Below are 24,601 nucleotides of genomic sequence, written 5' to 3'. Positions count from 1 at the left end.
TCCTCATTGCTAAACATTTAGTTTATTTCCATTTTTCCTGCTATTATAAATAAATTGCTAGAAAAAAATTGGAAGGCACAAAAACACAGCAAAGTGTTAACAGCAGTTATCTTTAAGTGATAGAATTATAGGCATTTTTTCCTATTTTCCTATAATTGCTTTCATAACAGGAAAAGTAACAGTTTTATGCACCAATTTGGCTAGGCTAAATAGTACCCAGTTCAATCAAATACTAATCTAGGTGTTGCTGCGAAGGTATTCTAAAGATATGATTAACATCTACAATCAGCTAAATTTGTATGTGAAGATTATCCTTGATAATGTGGGTGGGCTTGATCCAATCATTTGGAAGGCCTTAAGATCAGAACTGAGGTCTACTTGAAGAAGAAGAAATTCTGCCTTTGACGACAGTCTCAGATCCTGCCGGAGTTTCTAGCCTGTCTTTCCTGTTGGTCTGCTCTATGAATTTTGGACTTGCCTAGCCAGCTTCCACAGCCAAATAAGCCAATTCCTTGCAATAAATCTCTTTATATATATTCTCCAGTGGAACTCTTAATGATCCAACAACTTCTCAATGCTTCCTTCCCCCCAAGACACTGCAAAGAACATCTTAAAGCATACAGATGTTTTTTCTCTTAGTTTGTACTTTTTTTCTCTCCAGGATTAAGACTTCTGGATGTGGCATAAACAAATTTAATTAATGTGCACATTCTTTATTACGAACCCCAAACAACTGGTATAGTGAACCCAGGGCCAAATTAAAGGGTGAGCCAGATGGGCATGTAATGAGGTGTCAATCTAAAACAGGTCTTGAAACATCTCAGAAAAACGGAAGATGGAGAAAATTGTGTTCGACAGACGCCATCTCAGGGAGAGTACTGTGTGTGGTTAGAAGGGATAATTTAGTAAATTGCGTAGGTTGGGGCAATAAGACTTCCAAAAAAAAAAAAAAAAAAGCTGGTGATTTCTAAACTGCCCAACTGCCCGAATGCCCTCTAAAAGTGGTAGATCCAGTTAACTGTAGGAATTTTTGCTGGGTGAAGTGTGCCAGCCTGGGACCAAAGCTGAACTGCAAGGGACGACCAAGGAGAGGCAAAGCTCTGCTCCAATGGTCAACTTACCCCCATGAAGCCCTTTGACTCCCCGCCAAGAAAATTTACACAAATATGTAAACTAATGTCTGTTGAATGGAGTGATAAAATATGAATCTGCGTGGCTTGCCCACTTACCTAGGCCATCCCTTATGGACCTCAAGTTGATACTTGAATGAAGTTTATCAACCACATGCATATACATTTAGTGCCTTGCAACAGTAAGGGGCAAATCTTAAGACATTGTTAGGGTTTGGAGTAGAGAGAGTTTGCCTAATGGTGGGGAGAGGAAGAGCCTGAATCCCAGAAGGTCCCATAAAAAGTGTGAGGTTTCAAGAGTTGTTTTCTATTTATTCAAGCAATATATTTTGAGTATGAGGCATTATACTAAGTGCTACGGGGTAGAGAAGTGAGAGAAACAGTATGGTCTCTCCCCCTGATGGAGTCTGGGGGAAAGACAGCAGTAATTGCATAGCGATTACATACATGATTACTAAGTCGTAAGTATAGGGAAGGGAACACATGCGGCCATGAGGACATAGCATAGAATGAACAGACTGAGAAGAGTCAGGATGGTAGAGGCAGCTTTAGCAGAAGCAGGTGTTTGGGTGGAACTGATGATGAAGCCGCCTTTCCTAGGCTGCATCTGAGTTCCTGAAGTAGTGGGGGATGGGGGGTGAGAGGGGCAGGTGGGGGTGTGTGTAGGGGGGTGTGTATGTGTTGGGAGTGGGAGAGAAGGGCAGATAGGAGCTACATTGAGGAAGCTGGCACTTGTGGCTGTTCATCTTGGTATTTAGAAAAACCATATAATCACCTCTTAGCAAAATAGCAGAAGGAAGACACACCAAATAACACAAAATATGAGTAGCTTTTGAGTGCCCCAAACAGTCTTTGGTCCTCAGAAGGTGCTTACTGAAGACTAAGTGAGGGAAAAACTGCCCAGGTGTGGCACTATCTGCCAGACGCTGCATTAAAGTGCTTTACCCAAGATTTTTTACTTAATCTTCCCCTGATAATGTCACTATCCCAATAGAAATACGAGGAAACCCCAGTGGAGAGATTTGCAAGAACTGGCTCCAGGTCATAGAACCTAACACAAAAGCTAGATGTTTGCCATAGTTATACTTGGTATAAGAATGGAACCAGAAAGGATCATTTTGGAAATGAGTAGAGTTTGAATTCTTATCCTGTGGTATTTGGTAAAATTAAAGGTTTATCTGCAGATTTCAGATGAGCTTCCCATTCCTTTGATCCAAAGGCATTCAGAGCAGAGCAAACAACTAACAGAAATAAATACTTGGATGAGACATTTTCAACTTGGCTTTCAGACTTTTGTTGACAAGTTACCTTCTGTTTCTTTGTTATTTCTAATTTTCTTTTTTTTTTTTTTTGCCTTAACCACAACTCTTACTAAAGGCTTTTACATTGGTTTTTTTCCCCCTGTTAATTTATTTTAAATGGAATAAGCTCTATGAAAATTTCTCTAATCAAAGAGTTCCTTTGGTTATTGTCTTGTTGGATCTACGAAGGTCTGGCCAGGGTGCTCAAGGACGGGTTGGTGTATGAGACATGCTTTGACAAGTGAAAAGATATGCTTGACATTTCCAGTAGGGCAATGGTACTATGTTTTTAGGACTCTTGTTTGCCTACAGTACAGCTTCAGAATTCATCCTCAAAGCACTCTTCTGAATTAGGAATACCAGTAAGTGGCTGGGCGCAGTGGCTCACACCTGTAATCTCAGCACTTTGGAAGGCCAAGGCAGGAGGATCACTTGAGGCCAGGAGTTTGAGACAAGCCTAGCAACAGAGTGAGACCCCTGTCTCTACAAATGGTAATAAAAAACAAAAGGAATACATAGTAAGGGCTACTGGCTGCAAATAACACACACCAACTCTGGTTAACTAAGGCAGAGAAGAAATTCACTAGAAGGATATCTGTGAGCTTAAAGAGTCACCATCAAGCCCAGAGAAGCAGGCTTGACAAATAAACAGAAACCAAGGTGGCCAGACTTACAGCAAAAATCACAGTACAGAAAGGGTCTAATTAAACATCTCTGCTTCTGGGCACCAGTTACCAGTCCTGCCACCCTCACCACTCCCACAAGAATGGATTCCAAAATATCCTCGCATCTCTGAGTCACCGGCTCCAGATTCAAAATTCCAGGTGGAATTCTGCTAGTACCTGGTGGGCCAAGCCTAAGTCAACTGCCACTGCTCGAGCTGCTGCAGCTCAAAGAGAGTAACCATACGTATTTCTCTGGCTTCTAGAGTAGTAGGTACAGCCAGGAATAGGGTGAGGCACAAAAACTGAAGGAGGCACTCACTCTTGGGGTCTTTAGTTGTTAAACAATGAACAACTTTCATAAAGAATAAATTTTAACTTTAAAGCTATTCCAATTCAGTAAAATATTTCACGTGTGAACTAAAATTTGCACACAACAAACAAAAATATAACACCAGGCAGTTTGCAATCTGTTTCATTGTTTGAAATTTTAAACACAAATTAAAAACTCCTCGTGGTTGAATAGAACTGCAATAACTCACGTTTTGTTTCTTCTTCTAGGTAATTTCTGTGCTGTCCTTGCTTATTTCAAATCCATTTAAATGCAGGGATGTGTGGCGTCCCAGAGAGTGGAGACAAAATGCCCCAAAGGAGCTTGGATGATTCCCACCTGTTACCAACTTACTTTCAACAGGAACACCTACGGCTGAGTCCACCTGTGTCAGGGGCAATAGCAACCGCAGCAATTGATTAGAGCTTGCCAAGAAGGCTATTTTATCACTGACACCGTTTAAATTGTCGGCACTTGATGAAAATAAGCAACAGACTGACTTGGAATCAGTTTTATTACTGTTTTTAAATCCTTACCCCTTTATTGCCTGCACCTACTTGCTCCCATCGCCCTGCCCTTTGTATGTCACTGCATGGATCATTTTAGGGGAAGGTGGTAATAGGTATTGACCCAAGGATACCACACTGGCGACACAGCAAAGGGAAGGACCCCTGATATTACCTGTCCAAAAGATCAATAAAGACAAAACCGGGTGGCTTCCTAGGGGTGCCTTAGCTCTGGCTCTTTGTTATGCCAAAGCCCAGTGTTCATGGACCAGCAGGAAGGTTGTGTGCCCAGGGCTGTGTGGCCCAGTTAGCTGTCCCCAGCTCTGCCCTGGCCAGCTGCCTCAGAAATGAATGTCTTTGGCCATACTGGCAGCAGGGGCGGGAAAGTCATCAGTTCAGTTCACATGCATTGCTCCTGTGAGAAAGACAAGAAAAAATACACAGTCTGCCCATGACGTGTCCTCATCTCTGAAAGACGGGGCACTACTGATTAAAATCGGATTCCCATCCTAAACACACATCTTCCGCTAATTAGGCACATTAGCTTTGTGCAAGGTCAGGTGTAAAATAACTTTCATTTCACTCATTTCAGAAGACAGGGCTGCTGAGGGCAAGAGGATATGCCCCACATAACAAGAGCTATTGTTCAGTTCTTCGGGAAGGCATGCACTGTGCAAGGCAGTGGGATTTTCACAGCTGGACTCACCCCAAAAAGGTAATTTTATAAATAGTGTTCTTGCTTTTTACCTTTTCAACGTCATTAGAAAATACAAGATTTACCTAACCCTACCTAACCCCAACCCCCAGACGAACAGACATAACGAATTCCCAGACACATAGACTTGGCAATGACTGCTTCATCCCTGAAAGGTTGCTTTGCACTAAGCGCTTCTGACACTAATGTTCATGCTTAAGCAAACACATTACGGAGACAGAAGAATGGCTCTGTCAGCCTTCCCCGGCCACGCAGCACAATGGGAGCTGCAGCTGCCCTGGGTCTCATTAAAACAGGGGCAGGGAGAAACAGTCCTGGAGACACACGTGGGGAGCCTCAGCTTCCCAGCCCCTTGCTTACAGCTCACACGCAATCAGCATCAGACAGCCGACTTCAAGAAGTTCCTAAGGAGAAGGAGAAAACTTTACTAGTTATTATTAATAAGCCTGAAATATTTGTGTCTCAGGATTCTCTGCCATTGTTTTTCTCTTTTGTTCTTTGCTGTTTGCATGAAAATACTCAACATTTGTAAAAAAAGGGCTGTTGCAGAATCAGATGATTTCTAGAGAGAGCTATATTTGGGACCATTTCTTAATCTTTTCCACCTTAGCTGGTTCCGTGGAGGGTCTGTGTTCACATTAGCATTTCTGTCTGGGGCTATGAATTATACTGTCAAAAGGAGTTTCAAACTGGGTTTGTTACCTGGATACCCACAAATATGCATGGTCTGTTTGTATAAATCTGAAAAACCTTCCTTGTCCTTAGGAAACCAGGCCATCCTGCATATTAGGAAGGGGACAGTGAATCCAGGCTTCCGTTGGTGCTCTGGGCTCTGGTTCGGGGAACAGTGCCTGGATAAATAACAGCAGAAAGAGCCCAGAGTCCATTCTTGACTGGGGTGGTTGTATTCCATTCACAAGGAGGTAGACTCCTCTGGCAGGGGTGAGCATGCCATCAGACATCCCTAAAGGCAAGCTTAAGAGCACGTACGTCCCATCTGCCTACAATCATAGCCGTCACTATTAAAAATCTCCTCCACATGGTGCACAAAACAGTCCAGCTGTTAAAGCATAGGCCAGAAGCGGGGGCCAAGGGCAAAGCAGACGCTGGAGGGATGACAGAATTCTGGGGCTCAAATGCTGGACCATCTGCACCCAGAAAGAGCCCCCCAGATCTGCTGAGAGTTGGTTCAGCCGTTCTTCTCTCGTCAGGTCAGACTCAAGCACTTGCATCTGACCACTTCCCCCACGTGGCATTCTCACTCTTTTCATATCCCACCTCCCCCAAACCCACAGCCCAACCTGGGGAAGCCCACGGTGAGTCAGGGTGATCACAGCAAACTCAGGCCCCTGGAGGCACCATGCCCAGCAGCGTCCTCATGAAGAAGCCGCCCCTGGTGGCTTCCTGTCCACAGATGCACTCCCCAGACAGCATTGTCAATTTCCATCACCCAAACCCCTCCGGGCCAAGCCCACTGAGACTGGCTCACACAAAAGGGAGGGGAAGAAAGACAGCGGATGCTGACAGGGCCAGCTGTGCGAGCATCATTTCTTTGCTCCTGGTGCTGGGCAGATGTGCTATTGCCATCGCCCCTGCTACTCATTTCCTATCACTCTCCTGGCAGCTCGATTCTGCCTAGCGCAAGGTGTCTCGTAATGTGGCCCCTGTCCACTTACAGGAGCATTATCTGTAGAGTGCATGTTTAAAAGGCAGGTTCAGAATCTCTGGGGGGAGACCCACACATCTGTTCTTTTAATGCATATCTCAGATGATTCTCATGCACATAAAAATTTGAGAGCCCCTGGAGCTTTTGGCCACTAGTCATATGTATTTATATTTTATTTTATTTGGGCTTCAAGAGAATGGAATAGAGTAAAGCACTCAGTGCATGCACTAGTGTCATCAGCAGGATTTGGTGATCCATCCATTTTGCTATATGTAAATCTCCTTTACTACTGGCTTGACTAGTGGCCAATCTTGTTTATGTTTACTTTTAACTACAGCATTGTTTTATGAACAAACTCCAGGTTGTTTCCAAGACCTTGCACACACACACACACACACACACAGAGACACACGCCGTGATGAACACCCTTTCCGTGTATTCTTATGACCTGCACCTTAGTGTTTCTCTGGGCACATGCTCAGGGCCAAGACTGCATCCTGGATCTCTCTAGGGACTGACACATTGCTCTTCAGAATGGCTTCACTTGTTTCCACCCCACTAACAGTGTGTCTTTGCTATACTTGATATTATCTAACTTTCTGTAAAGCACTATCTCGTTGATGTTTTCATTTGCATCTCTCTGATTGCTAATAATGTTGAGCATCTCTTCATATACTGACTGGCCATTCAGAGGTGTCCCCTTAAATATTTTGCCTATTTTCCTGTTGTTTTCCCTGCCTTTTTCTTACTGTTTGCAGATTTCCTAGATCTAGATCTTTTGGTTTGGGATGTTAAGAACATCTTCTTCCAGTCCATCACCTACCAGTTGACCTTGGCTGTGGTATTTTTTGTTGGAATAAACCGTTAATTTTGTTTTGTAGACAAATTCATTGCTTTTTCCCCCTCCTTATGGTTTGTACTTTTTGGGTTGTCTTTAAGAAATAAGCCTCCACTTGAAAGTCACAGAGACAGTCATACATATTTTTTCCCATTACTGTAAAGTTTTACATTTAACATTTGGACTTTTAATTCATTTGGGGTTTCTTTTTAGATTATCTGAGGTGGAGCTGAATGGAGTCAATTTTCCCAACACTATCTGCTTGTTAATCTATTGCTTCCCCAGTGACTGGCAATGCGTCTTCCATCAAATACCAACTTCTTATCTACAGCTAGGTCTATTTCTGGGTTCTCTATTCTGTTCCTTTGGTCAACTTGACTTTATTTTTCCTTTTATTAATCATGATTTTGTGATGTACCTTAATATCTACCAAGGCAAATCTCCTTTTTTGCTTACCTTTTTAAAAATTAACTATTTGTGGATATTTATTCTTCTATATGAATTTTAAAATTGGTTTGTCAAAGTCCCAAAAATTGGGTGTGGCCATTTTACTGAACTTGCATTGGATCTATAGTTTGGGAAGAATTAATATACTTACAATGTTAAACTGTCCCACATAATCAATGTACCACTCCGTTTATGCAGGTTTATGTCCATTATTGGAATTAAAATTTTCTACAAAAAATGTCATATGCATTATTATTAGATCATTTCCTAGATAATTAAGAAATTTAAATTTTCCTTTCCCAATTCCTGTGGATCTCTCCATTGCTGACTATTTGCTTGGACTTTCCCTCCACCCTGAGTCTTGTTTTCCCCTTGAGTTTTTGTAGTCTTTTGGGTTTTTCTTGGCTTCAGCCCTCACTATTCTGTGTCTTCATCTCTGAGTCTTCATCCTACTCCCCTGACCTGCAGCTACCTGGTCCCCGGGTGTGACTATTTGGATCTTCTCTGTTCAGAGTGCTTGAGAGATGTCACCTAAAGGCATATGTGACATTAGCCCAGGATGTTAATGAGGCTTATGTCTGAGAATAGACTATAACTTATACGAGGGTAAAAATAGAACCACTGACCTGCTGACCCAGCTTTATTTAGGTCATGCAGGTGAAATTGGATTTGTTCCAAAATGTATCAGTTAGAAAAGAAATGTAGCTCCTGGAGATATTAAACGCAAATAACAGTAGCCTAAATAGTAAAGGCATTTATGATCTCACATAACAGGAAGCCTGGGGGTATAGTTCCAGGGTTGGTACAACAGCTCAATATCATTTTGGCCTTTCTTTAGTCTTTCCCTCATGGTTGCAAGATGGTTGCCATGGTTCCAAAATAACATCCTCATTTTACAAAATTTAGAAAGTGAGGGGTTGGGGAGAAAAGGCTGAAGAGAGCTCTCCTTATATTCTTTTCCTCCATCAAGGACAAAAATCTTTCCCAGAAGCCCTAGGAAGACTTTTCTTTCTAGCTAATTAGCCAGACAATATGGCATAACTACTCTGATCCATTGCTAGTGATGGGAATGGGATTACCATGATTCATTTAGACCAATTCATGATTTAGCCCCTGGGCTGGACATTTTGCCAACCAAACAAAATCAATATTCTGATAGCAAAGAACACACATGGAATGGTGTTGGGTAGAAAACCAACAAAAGTTCCTGGTGTGGATGGGAAGAGATTTGAAGCAAGATCATCTGTGTACTTAAATTTTAGGGCCTGGAAATTTGGGGATTCTCATTTATTTATTTAGCAGATTTTTTTTTTTTTTTTTTTTTTTTTTTTTTTTTTTGAGACAGGGTCTCATCTCACTCCGTTTCCCCAGCTAGAGTGAAGTGGCGTCATCATAGGTCACCGAAACCTTGAACTCCTGGGCTCAAGCGATCCTCCTGCCTCAGCCTTCTGAGTAGCTGGGACTACAGGCGTGTACCACCACGCCCAGCTAATTTTTCTATTTTTTGTAGAGACGGGGTCTCATTCTTGCTTAGGCTGGCCTCAAACTCCTGACCTCGAGCGGTCCTCCCGCCTTGGCCTCTCAAAGTGCTAGGATTATAGGGGTGAGCCACCGTGCCCGACCTTTATTTAGCAGTGTTGATTGAGCTAGGCACTGGGGACACAATGATGAGCAAAACTGAACAGGATCCCCACCACCACGAAGATTGCAATGTTGTACGGGAGAAAACATTAAATGAATGTTCCCACAAAAAAATTTAAAGTTACCCATTTAGTGACGTGTTATAACGGAAAAGAACAGGGAACTAGGGAAGTGTATAATGAGAGCCCCTGTCCTGAAGCAGTGATAATTCCTTATATCCCAGTAAGGGGCCAAGGAGGTTGGTGGCCCAGCAGAAACACAAAGCTGCCATGAAAGGGAGGGGGTCTATAGAACTAGAGGCAAGTGGCTGCAGCTCTGGAATCCAGTCCATTGAGCCCAGAGAGCCAGATGGGACCAAGTGCACATCCTGCTTCCCAGCCCTAGGGGCCAACTTGTCCAGATACTCCCCAGCAGAGATGAGAAAGGCTCCAGGGGACACTGGATGGGTTTAAGGGCCCTGTCTCTCCTCCGCTGCTGCAAGGTCATGGCTGACAGACCTTTCCTTATACACCTAGACGGCATCTTTGAGGAAAGAAGCAAAGGTCATCTTTAAGACTTAACATTTCTCTCCAAAGAACTTACATCCCTAAAGAAATATTCAGGGTATTACATCAGTTTGAAATGGGTGGATTGGGCAGAAATTAAGGTTCTTTCCACATTACTCAGTAGATGGAGTTTATGAGGGAAACGAGAGCAGATAACTAAAACTTAAATATATTTTCATTGCAACCGAACGTTGTGTGAGCATATTTGACTTCCTCAAAATAACCTTACAAGGAAAGTACTATTATTGACTCTGCACAAAGATAAACTTAGGCACATTAAAATTTTAAAGAGTCTGTTTGAACAGACAGCGACTCACAAATCGGGCAGCTCCAGGCTGCAGCCGTTTGGGGCTCCACCGAAGGGGCGCAAAGGGAAGGCATTTTTACAGGGTGAATGCAGAAGCAAGGCTAAGAAAATATTTGGTTACAATGAGGCAATAGCTTTATTCAGATCATTCCAGGGAAAAGTCCCCAGTTAGAGGTCAGTTGGCAGTTTCTGCTTGGTTGAGCTAGTTTCACTTTACCTTTACGCTGAGTTGGGTTTCAGTTTGCTTATATAGGAACCCAAGGTGCTGGAGCCGCCTCAACTTAATGGTCTCCCAATTGATTATTTTAACAACTCTATTTTATAGAGGAGGAAATTGAGGCTCAAATGAGATAAGTAACTTATCCAAGGTCACAAAGTTTACAAGTGGTTGATCTTGAATTTGAACCCAATGTGACTTTAAAATCTCCATGTTTTTAACCACTGCAAGATGTTACTTTACACAGTGGTATGTGTAGTAATAAGTACAGACATACTTTCAGGATTGTGTGGAGGAGGAAAAAATGATTTCTAGAAAGAGAGGACCAAAGAAAGCTTCCTGGAAGAGGTAGTCCATCTTTTCATCAATGTTGTTCATGTTTTGCTCTCTAACACATATTGGTAGTTAATTGTCAGTGCTTGTCAACTTCAACATCTGGATCACCTGTTTGTTTCTACTGTCTTCTTTCCCTTGTTTTTTCAGTTATGTGAACCTGTATTTTGGGGTACCTAGTAAATTTTAATTGCATACCAGACATTATCTATACAAAGTTATAGAGACTTCAGATATCTTCTCTCCGAGAGGGTATACCTTCCCCTCCTGGTGTACAGGCAGAATGGTGGCTCATCATGCTAATCCAATTAGTGATCTGCTGAGTCAAGGTCAAATTATAGCTCTTGTAAATCTCAGTCTTCCCCTGGTTCATCTCTGACCTCCTGGATTTTCAACAAAGGTCCTATTGTATTCTGCAAGACCCCTCCCCCAGCCAGTACTAAACTCTAATCTTAGTCTCACAAGACGGCTGAAAAACTGCACTCTGCTTTGCAGAGACAAGGTTTTTACTTGCATTTAAAACCCCCTGCTCTGAAGAACTGCGGTGTTTAGCAAAAGTCCTCAGGTGAAAACAGGCTGTATTTCTTGAGGCGCTCTCAAGTCTTTCACCAGAGCTTTCCCAGCCCTCACGAGCAGTCCTCTGCCAGACTGTGCACTGCCTCTTGCCCTGGGACTCTCAAAGGCTCTGGGGGTGAAGGTGGCTGCAGGTGCCAGCGCGCTCTTCTCAAGTTCCTCCCTCGCCCGTGCCTTAGCCCTTCCAGTTGTCCTGGCCTCAGCAGCTCTCAGCTTCCTTCAAGGAGATAATTTCTGTGTTTTATTTGGCTTTTCTAATTATTTTAGTTGGGGGTCCTGGTCTGCTGAGAGCAAATCCATCCACCCAGAAGAGGAAGCAATTGAGCTGGGAAGGGTGGATGGACTTGAATATGGCAAGTGACCTGTTCTAAGGAGCAGAAGTGATCTCCCTGTCACCAAATCCAATTTTTTTCCCTTATCCTCAGCCTGGATGATCTTTCTATGTCATTTGGCTTCAGGCTCTCCATTCTTCATCTTTTTTTCTTCCAGTCCTCCTTTAGTTTCCCCTGCACTTCCTCCTTCACGCTTTGCTCTGTCGGAGTAATATGAGATTCAGCCTCCATCCCTCTTCCACACATTCCTCCTTGTGACTCTGCACTGCTGGCTGTCAGCAGCCACCCCTGTATGGATAATCCTGGCTCTGAGGCTAAGAGTCAAGACACTCCAGTCTCACGCTGACAGCAGTTATGTTTGCTCACCTGGATGGCAGCAATTTGCAATCTCTTCCTGAAGAGAAAGAAGAGGCACAAAGGATCCTACAAGTGGGGATGATATCTTCCAGGGAATGCAGAAATGCTGACGCTAAGAATGTGAGGGAGGCTTAGAGGCAGCACTGGCCTGCAGAGTATTACATTTTAAAAGCAAACAAGAGAGAGAAGTAAAGGGAAGAAAATTATGAAAATGTGATTCTCCAGTGATTGTAAGAGACCTACATATACTCATCATAAGGTGTGTAAAGATTTTGAAGACAATTGTTAAAGGGGAAAAGTTTTATAAATTATAACATGTGAATACTTTAAAATATAGATATTATAAAGGTAGTATTTCAAATGAGTAAGGAAAAGAAAGATTATTTAGTAAATAGTGTTCGGGTTAATTGGTTAGCCATCTGGGAAAAATAAAATCTTATCCAAACCTAAAACTTTAAACCAAGATAAATTTTAGATAAATCATGTTTAATAGTAAAAAGTAAACCATAAATCTGTAAAGACGAAGTCATAAGATATACATTTTTTTTACAATCTTAGACCAGGAAAATCCTACTGAAAACACAGAAGACATAAAATAAAAGGATTTTTAAAATACCAATAGGAAAGTTAAAAGACAAAAAACAAACTGGGGAAAACACGCAACTAAAATCACAGATAAATGGCTAATTATCCTACTGCATACAGAACTCTTACAAATCAATAAGAAAAAGACGAATAATATACTAGGCAAAAAGGACTAAGGGTATGAACGCTTATAGGACAGAAATACAAATTGCCCTTAAATATATGAATAGATTCTTAATCTCACTCATAATATGAGCAATACAAATTAAAACTAGACTGAGATACCACATTCACCTACCATATTAATAAAGGTTAAAAAAAGGTCGCTAACACACTATATTAGCAAAGGTGTGAGGAAATAGGCACTTTCTACATTACTGAGAGGGCTTTTAGCAATTTCTGTCAAAATTAAAAATGTAGCCAGCGTTGCCCATTCTAGGACATTATTCTTGATATAAATTTGCTGATATGTGAAGTAATATATTAATTGCAGCATTGTTTGTGACAGCAAAATTTGGAACAACATAAATTTCCATCTATAAAGGAACTGATTAATTCAGGTATGCTTTATTCATACAATAGAGTATGATGCAGTTGTAACAAAGAATAAGGTAGTTCTTTATATATGAATGCAGAACACTCTGAAGATGTATTGTTAAGTAAAAATACCAAGATGCAGAACAGTGTGTGTAGTATGCTACCCTTCCTGGAAAAAGAATATCAGTGTGTACATACATATTTTAATACATCTACTATAACTCTGGGTGAGTATATAAGAAACTAGAACTTGATTTTCCCTAAAATGGGGAACTTGGTCATTGAGAGCAATGGGTGTGTGTCAGGGGAGAGTTCCCATTATATATCCTTTCGTACATCTGAATTTTAAACCATATGACTACATTTTCTAATAGAATAAATTAAACTACAAAACATCTTTAGGAAACGAAACCTATTTTTAAAGCGTCAGTGTCCTCAAATGGAAGGCTGTTTGCTAGAGAATAAAGATAAGAGAGAACTTCGATGGCTTTTAAAGAACATAGTTTGAGAGTTTTCCCAATAGAGAAAACAAAACACAAACACATGCATAGCCCTGCTCAGATTATCAGTGTTTCCCTCTGTGCCTTAGCTATAAAAAGCTTTTCTCCTTTGCTTCACTCACAGAGCCACACATTTCCTGCCTCTCAGCTGTCTGTGCTTGCTAATGTCTGACCTAAACGACCTTTACAGAGCCAACCAGGGTGAGAGTAACACTACTGAAAAATGTCCGAAACTTCCCTTTGAAAGCTCAACACTGCGCGTAAGCTGCTGCTACTGAATGCACGTGTGTACTTATGTGCTCGCTATTTAGTGTGTCTGTGCTGTTTCCTTTTTATGAGTTTTCTGAGGACTCAGTCGGTGAACATCAAAGGGCTCCTGTACATATAACTCCCCTCTCAAATTGGTGCTTATTTTCCCCAAAGTTGTTAGATCCTGGAGATCTGGAACAAAGAGGATCGTCCTTGTATTAATTCTGCTTTTGCTGTCTTTGATAAACCCTCACCATGACCATCTTCAGCCAGCATGGTTTTAGGGTATAAGGGTATAGGATTCTAGCCTCAGCTCTCCACTAGTTAGCTTTGGGTCTCGTCTTGGTTCTAGTCTCAGTTCTGTACTGCTAGCTGTGTTAACATTAAACAAGTCAATTAATATTTCTAATACTCTTCTGTAAAGTTCCCTAATTAGACTAGAAAGTCTTTAGGTTTTTCCCTGAAACTCTAGAATCCAGGGAAAAATTCTGTCCTCTACCACACCTCTAAAGTAAATAAATTGGCTTTTTTCTTTCCATTAAAAATGGCAGCCATTATTCTTTTAATAAAAGCTGAGGAGTCTATGGAATAAGAACTTTCAATTTGCATAGTTAAAGTAATAGATAGTTCTAAAATATTAACGTACATGTCTACAGGACTTCAGAAAACCACAAAAAGGCAAGTGACAGAAGAGATCAAGTATCTGTAAAAATTTAGAGTATGGTTGAAAGGCAAGTAGCTAACAGAGGAAAACTATCAAACAGAAAATTAGAGAAATAAACTCATAGCACATAATTGCCCCTTTGAAGAGAAAACTCACAGCACAACTGCCCTTTGTTCTGTTTGATTAAACACCTGGGGCTCAACATCTTCAAGCCTAACTTGTTATCTCTAAGAGTTTCCTTTTTACAGCCTTGAAGAGCCCTAAGCAGACAACAGGGGTGCGAACTCCCAACTCCAGCTCTCAGCCTCAGTTCCTGCCAAAACCAGATTCCAAGGACGTTGACAAACTTGGCCTCACAGAGAAAAGAAAAAAAAAAATCAAAAAGCACACATGGCCGGGCGCGGTGGCTCACGCCTGTAATCCTAGCACTCTGGGAGGCCTAGGCGGGTGGATCGCTCAAGGTCAGGAGTTCGAGACCAACCTGAGCAAGAGTGAGACCCCCATCTCTACTAAAAATAGAAAGAAATTATATGGACAACTAAAATATATATATACAAAAAATTAGCTGGGCATGGTGGTGCATGCCTGTAGTCCCAGCTACTCGGGAGGCTGAGGCAGTAGGATCGCTTAAGCTCAGGAGTTTGAGGTTGCTGTGAGCTAGACTGACGCCACGGCACTCACTCTAGCCTGGGCAACAAAGCGAGACTCTGTCTCAAAAAAAAAAAAAAAAAAAAAAAAAAGTAGGAAAGGAAAAAAACAAAAGGTATTTGAGTGGAGAAGAGAGGAGAGAAATAAAAACATTTGAGTTGGTCTTGACGTAAGGGGGCAAACTGAAAAAAAAAAAAAAAAGCACACATAGCAGTTTCATAGCCATTTTTGCTATCAATTGGCTGCAATCGCTTTTTTTCTCTTTCCCCCCAGATAAAAATCCCAAACCACCTATCCTCCACACTGACACTTTCCTTTCCTTCTTTCCTGTCATGCCATTCCCCCCCCTTTGGGAAGTAAAATAAACTTTCTTTCCTACTCCTGGTGTGAGAATTCTTTCTCCAACCCGTGCCGTGAGCTCCGCGTCAGTCCCCATCCTAGCAATGGTAAAGACGGTATTTCAAATCAATAGAATATGGACTATCTGGTCCAAATGTTAATGGAACAACTCATTAACAAGTTAGGGGAAAAAGTTAGATACCCTGTCTCATGTCACACATCAAATCAATTCCGGATGGCTTAAAAATATGTATGTAAAAAACAAAAAAATGATAGAAAAAGCACAGGTAAAAAATGTATAATTTTGGAATTAGGAATACCTTTCTAAGTATGATTCAATAATAGGAAACTATAGGGAAATTAATGAATATTGACCACTTAAAACAAAACTTTTACATGTCTAAACTACATACTCAAAGTTATGAAAAACTGAAAAAAGAATTCACAACATATATGACAGCTAAGGGTTAATATTTTTGAATTATGAAGTCCTCTTAGAAATCAACAAAGAGGTAAAATGCAGTTAAAACATGGTCAGACAAGTTCCACTAAAAAAGGAGAGATGCAAGCGGCCAAACGAACATGAAAAATATTTCACCTCACTAGAAAAAAATGAAATGCCAATTAAAATAAAAATGAAAATACCTTTTAACCTATAAAATTGCAAAAGTTAAAAAGAATGGTAATAACTAGTATTGAAGAGGGTGTGAGATAATAGATATTTTCATACACTTTAAAAGGAATTCAAATTGATTCAAACTTTCTAGAGGGCAATTTGGCAAATTGACAAATTTTTAAATGTGCACACTCACAATTTAAATGTTCACATCTAAGAATTTACCCTAAGGAAATAGCAGGACAAATGCACAAAAACGCCTGTACAAGAATGTTCTTTAGTGTGTCATTTATTCTAACCAACCATTGGCAAACCTAAATATTTGTTACAGGGGAAAATAAAGCTATGCAATAATTTAAAAAGATGAACAGAGATGTCCTCAGCATATTAAGTGAGGCAAGAGATTATGTAATGGAATATACAGTACTATCAGATATAAATATATTTTCTACATTTGTATTTAAAAAATATGAACATCAAATTTTAATAACTATAATTTCTGGATGTTTTGAATAACATTACTTTCTTGCTTATTTGTATTTTCTGATTATTCAAAAATAATGAGCATTTATTATTTTTATCAAGAAAATAAAACCATAACCCTCCTTCCAAAACTCACGAATGATCCTCAGGGATGAAAAGAAAACAATTGCAGATGAATGATGCAAATATTTCCATGACATGGTTTTTGTTACCATAGCAAAGTGAACATAGGAGTAATGTTTAAGACTAAACATCTGTGTCTGTCAAATGTCTCGGCAAGATTTGCTTCCTCTATTGCAGATGGAAAGCTGAATTTTCCAGCGACCCTCCCATAAAGTCGCCACTTCACCAGGTGGGTTCCAGCAATAATATTTTGAACAAGATCTGTCACGGTCTTTGGTCTCCATTTTCCATAGAGGAAAGACGTCTAAGGCAGAAGCAACCTACAGTGGTCAATCTCACTCCCTTTATCCTCTCAACCCTAATTCCCTCCCTTTCTTCCTTTACTTTTCTTTCTTCTTTTTCTCTTTTTTTTTTTTTTTTTTGTCCCTCCCCTGTTCTTCTCTCTCTCCCTTTCCTCCTTCTCAGTCCTTCTCTGATCAGACATTACCTGAGAATTTTCTGGACACCAAGCATTGTGCTGGGTCCTGACAGCAACTTTGGATCACCATGGGAGGATGGGAATGAGGACTTTTCAAGGCAAAATTGTCCAGGGATTTGGGGATTTACTTTACTTAATACTGAAATACTCGGATTGATACTGTTATTATGTTAGTAGTTTAAAATATTCTGAATTTATAAAATTTCCCACATCATGTGCAGTACTTTTCAAAAGTACACACTTACAGCACACATTACAAACCTGTTTCAAAACATGAAGCAAATATGTTCTTTTATAAAGATATAAGCATTAAACACAGTATTATGCTATGACTAATTAGCAAATTAACAATATCACATTTTAAAAAGCACTCACAAAATGCTTAATTAAATTTGAAAAAAACTATCAGTGAAATACCAGACTAGCAATATTATTTGATTTTTTTTAAAGACTGCAATTTTTAAAAGCAAAGTGCTTCAATGATATCATTGTTGAATTGCCAGTGTATTTTTATGCAAATTTTCAGCGGTTGAAAATATTCTTTCCAACTCTGTGCTAGTAAGTGAACAATGAGGAGATAATATAGATTAAATTATTTCCCTGGGACTCATTCACCCTCAAATTATGTGATTTCTTGCTTTATACCTGAGGAGTTGTGGGGATTCTCAGGAGCTGTGTAGTGTGTGTGTTGTGGGTGGTGTGTGTGTAGTGTATGGTGAGTATGTGTGGGTGGGGTGCACATGGTATATATGTGAATGTGGGTCCGTGTGTATCTGCATGTGGCATGTGTGTATTAACGTGTGTGCTGTGGCTGTGTGGTATATGTGCATATGTGTGGTATATGTGCATATGTGTGGTATATGCTGAGGGATCTGTGTATGTGTTTGTATGTGGCGTGTGTGGTGCGTGGGTGTGGATAACCGTGTGTGGTCTACATGCACAGGCGAGACGTGTGGTGTGTGTGTATCTTGGGTGGAATGCTGGCCAAGTTCTCGAATCCCGGGGTCTGACTCTGAATATCGCTATTTCTCCGCCTAATCTCAGCTGTGATCAGAAGGCTGAGTTTGGTGCTTACACAAGCAGGGCCGAACTGCCATGAGACCAGTAATACTAGCTTGGTAGGCCCAGGACTGATAGAGTGTCAGCCTCCAAGTCACACCTGCAGCTGCAGAAGACGGCTGGACACTTGCCTGACTGGAGAGAGGCCTGCGGGAGACTCCGGGCAGCCCACGGGGCGCCGGCAGACCAGGCCGGAAGGTGCCTCGGAGCATCCAGACCAGCGCTTGGCAACCTGAGGACTTTGCATTTTAGTAGGTAATAAAATCAATTTTCTTGATTTCAAAGACCTTTTTTGAAAAATGGAATGGAATACAATAGAAATAGAAACAAATAGAAATAGAATAGAATAGAATGAAAACAGTGTACAGGGTACTAGTGAGAATAACTTCTTGAAACTTTTAAGTGTGTGTATGTGTGTGTGTGCTGGGTTATGACATAAGATGAATTTGTTGTTACTGGTTGTGGCCACTGTACATATTTATTTTACAGGGAGAAAACAGAGGGTATCTGAGGTAAAGTGCTCTGCCTTCTAAGGTCGCAGTGAGTTAGCGACACGAACAGTCTTTCCATTACAGCACATGCGCTAAGAGCCAATAGTGAGTCACCACAAAAAGACCAGAATAATGACTTCTGTCTTCCTTGAGTGGAAAATAGCACTTGTAGTCTTTTTTTTTTTTAATATTATTTGCTTCTCAAAATATTCAAACTTCCTGCAATTTCCAATGGAGAGAATTGGACAAATTGACTGATATTTAAAGTCTCCTTCGATTTTGAAAATTCTAGAGTTCTAGGACTTTAAGGCGGTCAGAGAGAGAGAATGTAGGTGATTCAGTTGTGGTCTGTGGGAAGAACCATTTTTATCTAGAAACGGTGAACATGAGTTCAAGGCTTCCTCCGTCACTGCGCGCCCTGGGGCAAGTCATGGGGCAACTTCCCACTGTGACGACGCTCTGCGTCACAGCTACTTTGTGGGAGTCCAGTGTGCTCGTGTGTGTGATCCTGGGAAGGCACAAGAGTGACCTCCTACAGTACCTGGTCTGGTCTCTGCACCCCATTTAGAGCCAGTCTTCACAGGGCCAGGTATGGACACTTAAGGCCAACCCGGGCACCCTTAATTTACCTACACAGGGGGACTTAATGTGCTTCTTACTCAGGTGAGAATTACATTGACCAATTATTATGCACTTAAGGGTTTTTCAGGTTATAAACATGCAATGATAGTATTCTTCTAGGAACATTAAAATCAACAAAAAAACCTTGGACTGGGTAGAACATTCTGTCCTGACTTTGTCAGCCACTGGCTGCCCACATAATGACCCTTGTAGCCAGAACTCTCCTGCCCATCTCTCCAGTCTATATCTTGACCACTGTCCCCAACACTCTGGGTCCAGACACACTGGCCTTCTCTGAGATCTTCAGACATTACATTCATTGTCTTTGCCTTTGCACATGCTGTTCCCTCAGCCCAGAGAGCTCTTCCCTCCTCCACTTCCCTCTAAATACACTTACTCAAAGTTCAGATTTCAGCTAAATTGTCACTTTTTAGAGGCCAAGTTCCAGGCCCCATGGCAAGCTTCCGTAGCACCATGAACCTTGCCTTTGAGGAGTTCCAGTTATAATTTTACTTGCATTTGTGGATGGCTTGATTTATATTCATCTCATCAACTAGACAATAAGCCCCATGAGGGCAGAGAGTTTCCTGTCTTTACTTCCCGCTGTGTCCCCAGCACCAAGGCCAGTGTCTAGCACATAGTTCAGTGCTCAGAAACAGTATGCTGGATAACTTAATATATCCTTGGGTCTATAGCTCATACTCAGAAGGCATGTACTTCCTGTCCATTTATAATCAAGGGCTATGCATATGGCTATACAGTAGGTGCTGAATAAATGAGGCAGTGCTTGAGCAGCTTATCTGAATGTCTTAAATATGAGCAAAGATGATTCTTCCAGAAAAGGCTGGCCTCAACCTGAGCCTCTTCATTACAGGAAGATTCTGTATTAACAACAGGCATATATATATATATATATATATATATGCACATTATATATGGTATATTCTGCATTTTTCTGAATAACCAGACATTTTAGATGCTGCAGGTTCTTCCTGTTGCCCTTTGACTCCTTAGTAGCTGAGGGGAGAGGGAATGGGAGAGGCCCCCTTCCTCATTTCGTTTCTCCCTTTCATTTCTCACCCACACAGCACCCCTGCCTACGATATCTGATTTTAACCCCCGATACTATCGTAAGAAGATGGCATTTTCCAAAATTTACACACGATGAAACTCAAAGACTTTAAGTTACTCGTCCAAGGATGCACAGAAAGTATTTTTAAGAGCAGAACTCAAACCCAACTCTTTCAATTTCAGTGTTTCATATCAACACAGTGTTTCATATTAACACCTTTGGTACCATGTTTGACAGGCTTCATAATACATCATAATTATTATAATTATATTTATATTTATAATTTAAATAAATTATAAACTTATATTTTATGGTACTTCTTTTTTTTCCACATATGCTACATTAATTCATGTGATACAATAACTTCCTGAGGTAGGTGGGGCAAGTATTCATCTCAGTTTTACAGCTGGGAAAGCAAACCCCCGTTGGCTAGAGGACACGTGTAATTGGTAGAATGGCTTGAGACCAATTTCAGTTCTTTGCTGTCCACGTGGCCACATGTGGTAGACAGAATAATGGTTTCCCAAAGATGTCCAATTCCTAATCCCCCAAACCTGTCAATATGTTAATTAACATGGTAAAAGGGACTTTGCAGATGTGATTAATTTCAGAACTTTGAGACAGGGAGATTATCCTGGACTGTCTGGCTGGGCTCAGTGTAACCACATGTGTTCTTATGAGAGGGACGCAGGTGGGTCAGAGGCAGAGAATGAGACATGATGATGGAAACAAGGGTCACAGTCAGAGAGAGAAAGATGAGAAGATGCTTGTGCGGCCACCTTTGAGGGAGGAGGAAGGGTACACAGGCCAAAGAATGCAGGTGGCCCCTAGGAGCTGGGAAAGGCAAGGAAACAGACACTTCCAGTAACCTCTAGAAGGAGCAAAGCCCTGCGGACATGTTGATACTCAATTTCTGACTTCCAGAACTATAAGATAAATTTGTGCTGCTTTAAGCTGCCAAGTGGTGGTCATTTGTTACAATAGCGATAGGAAACTATTAATAATATACTTCTCTAAACGATGATTGGCCTCAGCAGGCAAGGAGCAAACCAGATGACTTCTAGTGTATCCAAATCCCCAGGGCTGGAGGGGAGGGCCAGGGCAGGCCAGGGACAGGCCTTAGGTTGCTAAGAGAGGTCAGCATGCTGCCAGCCTCTACTGTCTCATAGGGAGATGTGGGCTCTGCTGCTCTTCTAGCTAAAATCTGCCTGTGGCCCCCAAGTCCCTGACACCGCTGCCTCTCTGACCTCGTCCTAGCCCACCTCTCCCTCACCCACCACACTGCAGGTGTACTCGCCTTTCTCCTATTGCTAGTCTCCCGGGAATCTCACATGGCACCTTTTCATCACCTCCTGGGAGAGCATTTACTAGACCATCTCCCCAAATTGCCCCCCAATCATTCTCTAGTCTGACAATGATTTTAATTTTCTTTATAACACCGACCACCACCTGTGACTATATTGCTCCCTCATGTTGTCTGTGACCCTCACTGAAATGTACACTCCCGGAGAACTCCCCGGCTCCCAGCTCTTCCCAAGGGCCTGAGCACGTTGGCCATTCAGGAAATATTTGTTGAACGGATGGACAGACTGGAGGCAGCCTTAAAACTGGAGCACTTGGTTTCCCCCAGCGTCGTCTTGGGCCCTCTAAGAGAAGTTTCTGCTTAGACCATGAATGCTGAGAACCCTCAGATTCATTTCCCTGCAGGGTTCCTGGCTGCTTTCAGACACAGGCCTGGGTTCTTACTGAGAAAGGGAAAAGCAGCCTCTGGGAGCCTGCACCTAGCCTGGCACTCACGTCTGGGCCATGGCGTGCTCCTGCTGAACATAAATATTTCCATATGACACCAACATCAGACGGGGCCACTCTGACAGTGATGGAGCGAAAGAAAAACCAGCCCATCCCATAACCATGCCTGGCCCAGACAAAACTCAGAACATCATCCAAACCACAAAAATGACCAAAGATGCCCCTTTCCTCCCTAATATGAGTGACTTCTATTTCTTTACTGATTCCACCTTTAGCCTCATCTCATTCATCCTGCCTTCTAGGTAAGAATTATTAAGATCCCCAATCATATAACTACCTCTGCTTCCTGACAACATCCGATTCAGAGCAGTGTCCCACTTCCCTGAACACTCCCCAGTGTCTCCTAACCCAAGCCCAAATCCTATAGTAAGTCCTTGATCACATCCTCTTCCTGAGATGTCCCAGGGCTCCGCATGGCATGTGTAATCTCTCCTCGCAACTAGTCAAGAAGTTCCACATTGTGCGACACCAGGTGACCCAGGTGGTCTCTGGCTGGGGAGCACTGACATGATGGACCAGAAGGGAGGCCCAGCTCTTTTGCCAGCGCAGAGGGAGAAATTCTAGTTGGGCCAACGGGTCACCTAGAAAATCCTGAACTGCTTTGCCAGTGAGACAGTGATACTGGATGCACACTGGGTGCATAAGACCCAGCTTGCACAAGCCAGGGGCTGGTCAGGTTCCCGGTGGAGCTGCTTCCTTCCAGGCATGTGGCAGGGAGGGGCCCAGCAGGTGCAGCTGTGGCCTGCCTGTGCTGGCCTCAGGGATGCCCCTGCCCGAGGCAGCCTGCTCTGCACTGCCAGTCTGTCCAAGTCGGTCTCCTTGACACAGGTTCAAAAGCCTCCTCCCACTTCCACTCTTGTGCCTGCCCCATTTCCCAAGCTGCTTCTGTTTCACCTCGAACTCTTCCTCCTGCCTGAAGAGCGGCCCCTCCCGGCCCCTCCACCCCACACCCACAGCCTGCACCTTTGTCACAGGCCTGTGTGTCTGTGCCCACTGGGCTCTGGCCTCGGGGCGTCCTTCCCCTTCTCAAAGCCCTGCTTGATGATTAACTCACATTTTCCCCAAAGTCTCCTCAGTTTCGCCCCGTTGGCTGCCCAAGCTACAGCAGCTGCTCTCACCGTTTACCAAGGGAGCTCCAGCGACAGTAGCTGACGGGGTTGATTTATGGGGTTTGGCTGTGGTGGGAGTGGGGCTCACGTCCAGTTCATCTCCGCAGCTAGAGCCTAATCTCCCCCAGGCAGAGTTTTCGCTTTTAACCACTTCCTCCCCAGTCCCCAGAAGCCGAGTCAGGAATAACAAGTGCTCACACCCCAGAGGCTCCCATGCTCTACACCAGGCCAGTCAAGAGACTGTTTCCTGCGGGCTGTGGGCTGATACCTGCTCCTCAGGCCATCCCCCCACCCCACCCCAGGGCAGCCGTCAGGAAAGTGCCAGAGGGAGCCACTTTCAGGGATTCTGGAAGCACGTCCACTATCCCGACAGGCCCAAGTTGTTTGTTCGTGAGCTTCATGGCTTTGTATCCATAAAACATTGATCCTAGGATATTCTTCTCTCTAGATCTGGACATCGCCAAGCCGGTCTGACTACTCCAGGGCCCAGCTCACTCAGTCAGGGTGAGAGTTAATCTCTGATGTCCTTCTCATCAACCATCTCTGGTAAACACCGATGACTCTGCCGCGCAAGGTCAAACTTACGTTCAAACATATTTTTTTTAAGAAAAGGTAGGCATTGGGATAAAGGGTGCTCTGCCGCCTTAAATATTAATACAACAAGGTTAATCCAAATGCACAGATATGGGAAAAGTCCAAGGATGGTAAGTTGAAAAAAGCAAAGTTTGCAAAATAAATGCACATACCATGAGCTCATTCTTATAATCCTATGTTTATATGATTTTTATGTATAGAAAGAGTTAAAAGAATATTTACCAAACTGTTCTATAGCAGGAATCATGACAGGACTTTCAATATTTGACCTTCCTAAACTGTTTCAATTATTCACAAAGTTATATTTGTTATTTTTGTAATCAGTAAAAAATAGTTTTTTAAAACACAGGGATTTGAGATAGCAACTCTTACTTGCATGCCATTTAGTTATGTTTTTAATGTCTCCTACCAAAAAATTCACAATTTTGCTTCAGCATTTAAAACATACTACTTAATTAAATGAGGCTTTATGTATATCTTCTTTGTTTAAATTTTTATGTCATTTGCAATTTATTCTTTTCTTTTTTTTATATCTCAAAGCACTTCAGATTTCTCACGAGCTTCATACTGACGCCAGCCTGGGGATTTCTAAACCCCGCAGAAAAGCAGTTCCTTGGGGAAATGGTTGAGGGGCAGTTATTCGTCGTATTCATTCCACACACATTATTGAGCGCTACTGAATACCAGGCTGTGTGCTTGAAGCCAGGGCCAAACAGTTGACCA

The sequence above is a fragment of the Eulemur rufifrons genome, chromosome 2 (assembly GCF_041146395.1).
Source record: "Eulemur rufifrons isolate Redbay chromosome 2, OSU_ERuf_1, whole genome shotgun sequence".
Lineage (NCBI taxonomy): Eukaryota > Metazoa > Chordata > Mammalia > Primates > Lemuridae > Eulemur > Eulemur rufifrons.
Note: the sequence above shows the minus strand (reverse complement) of the source record.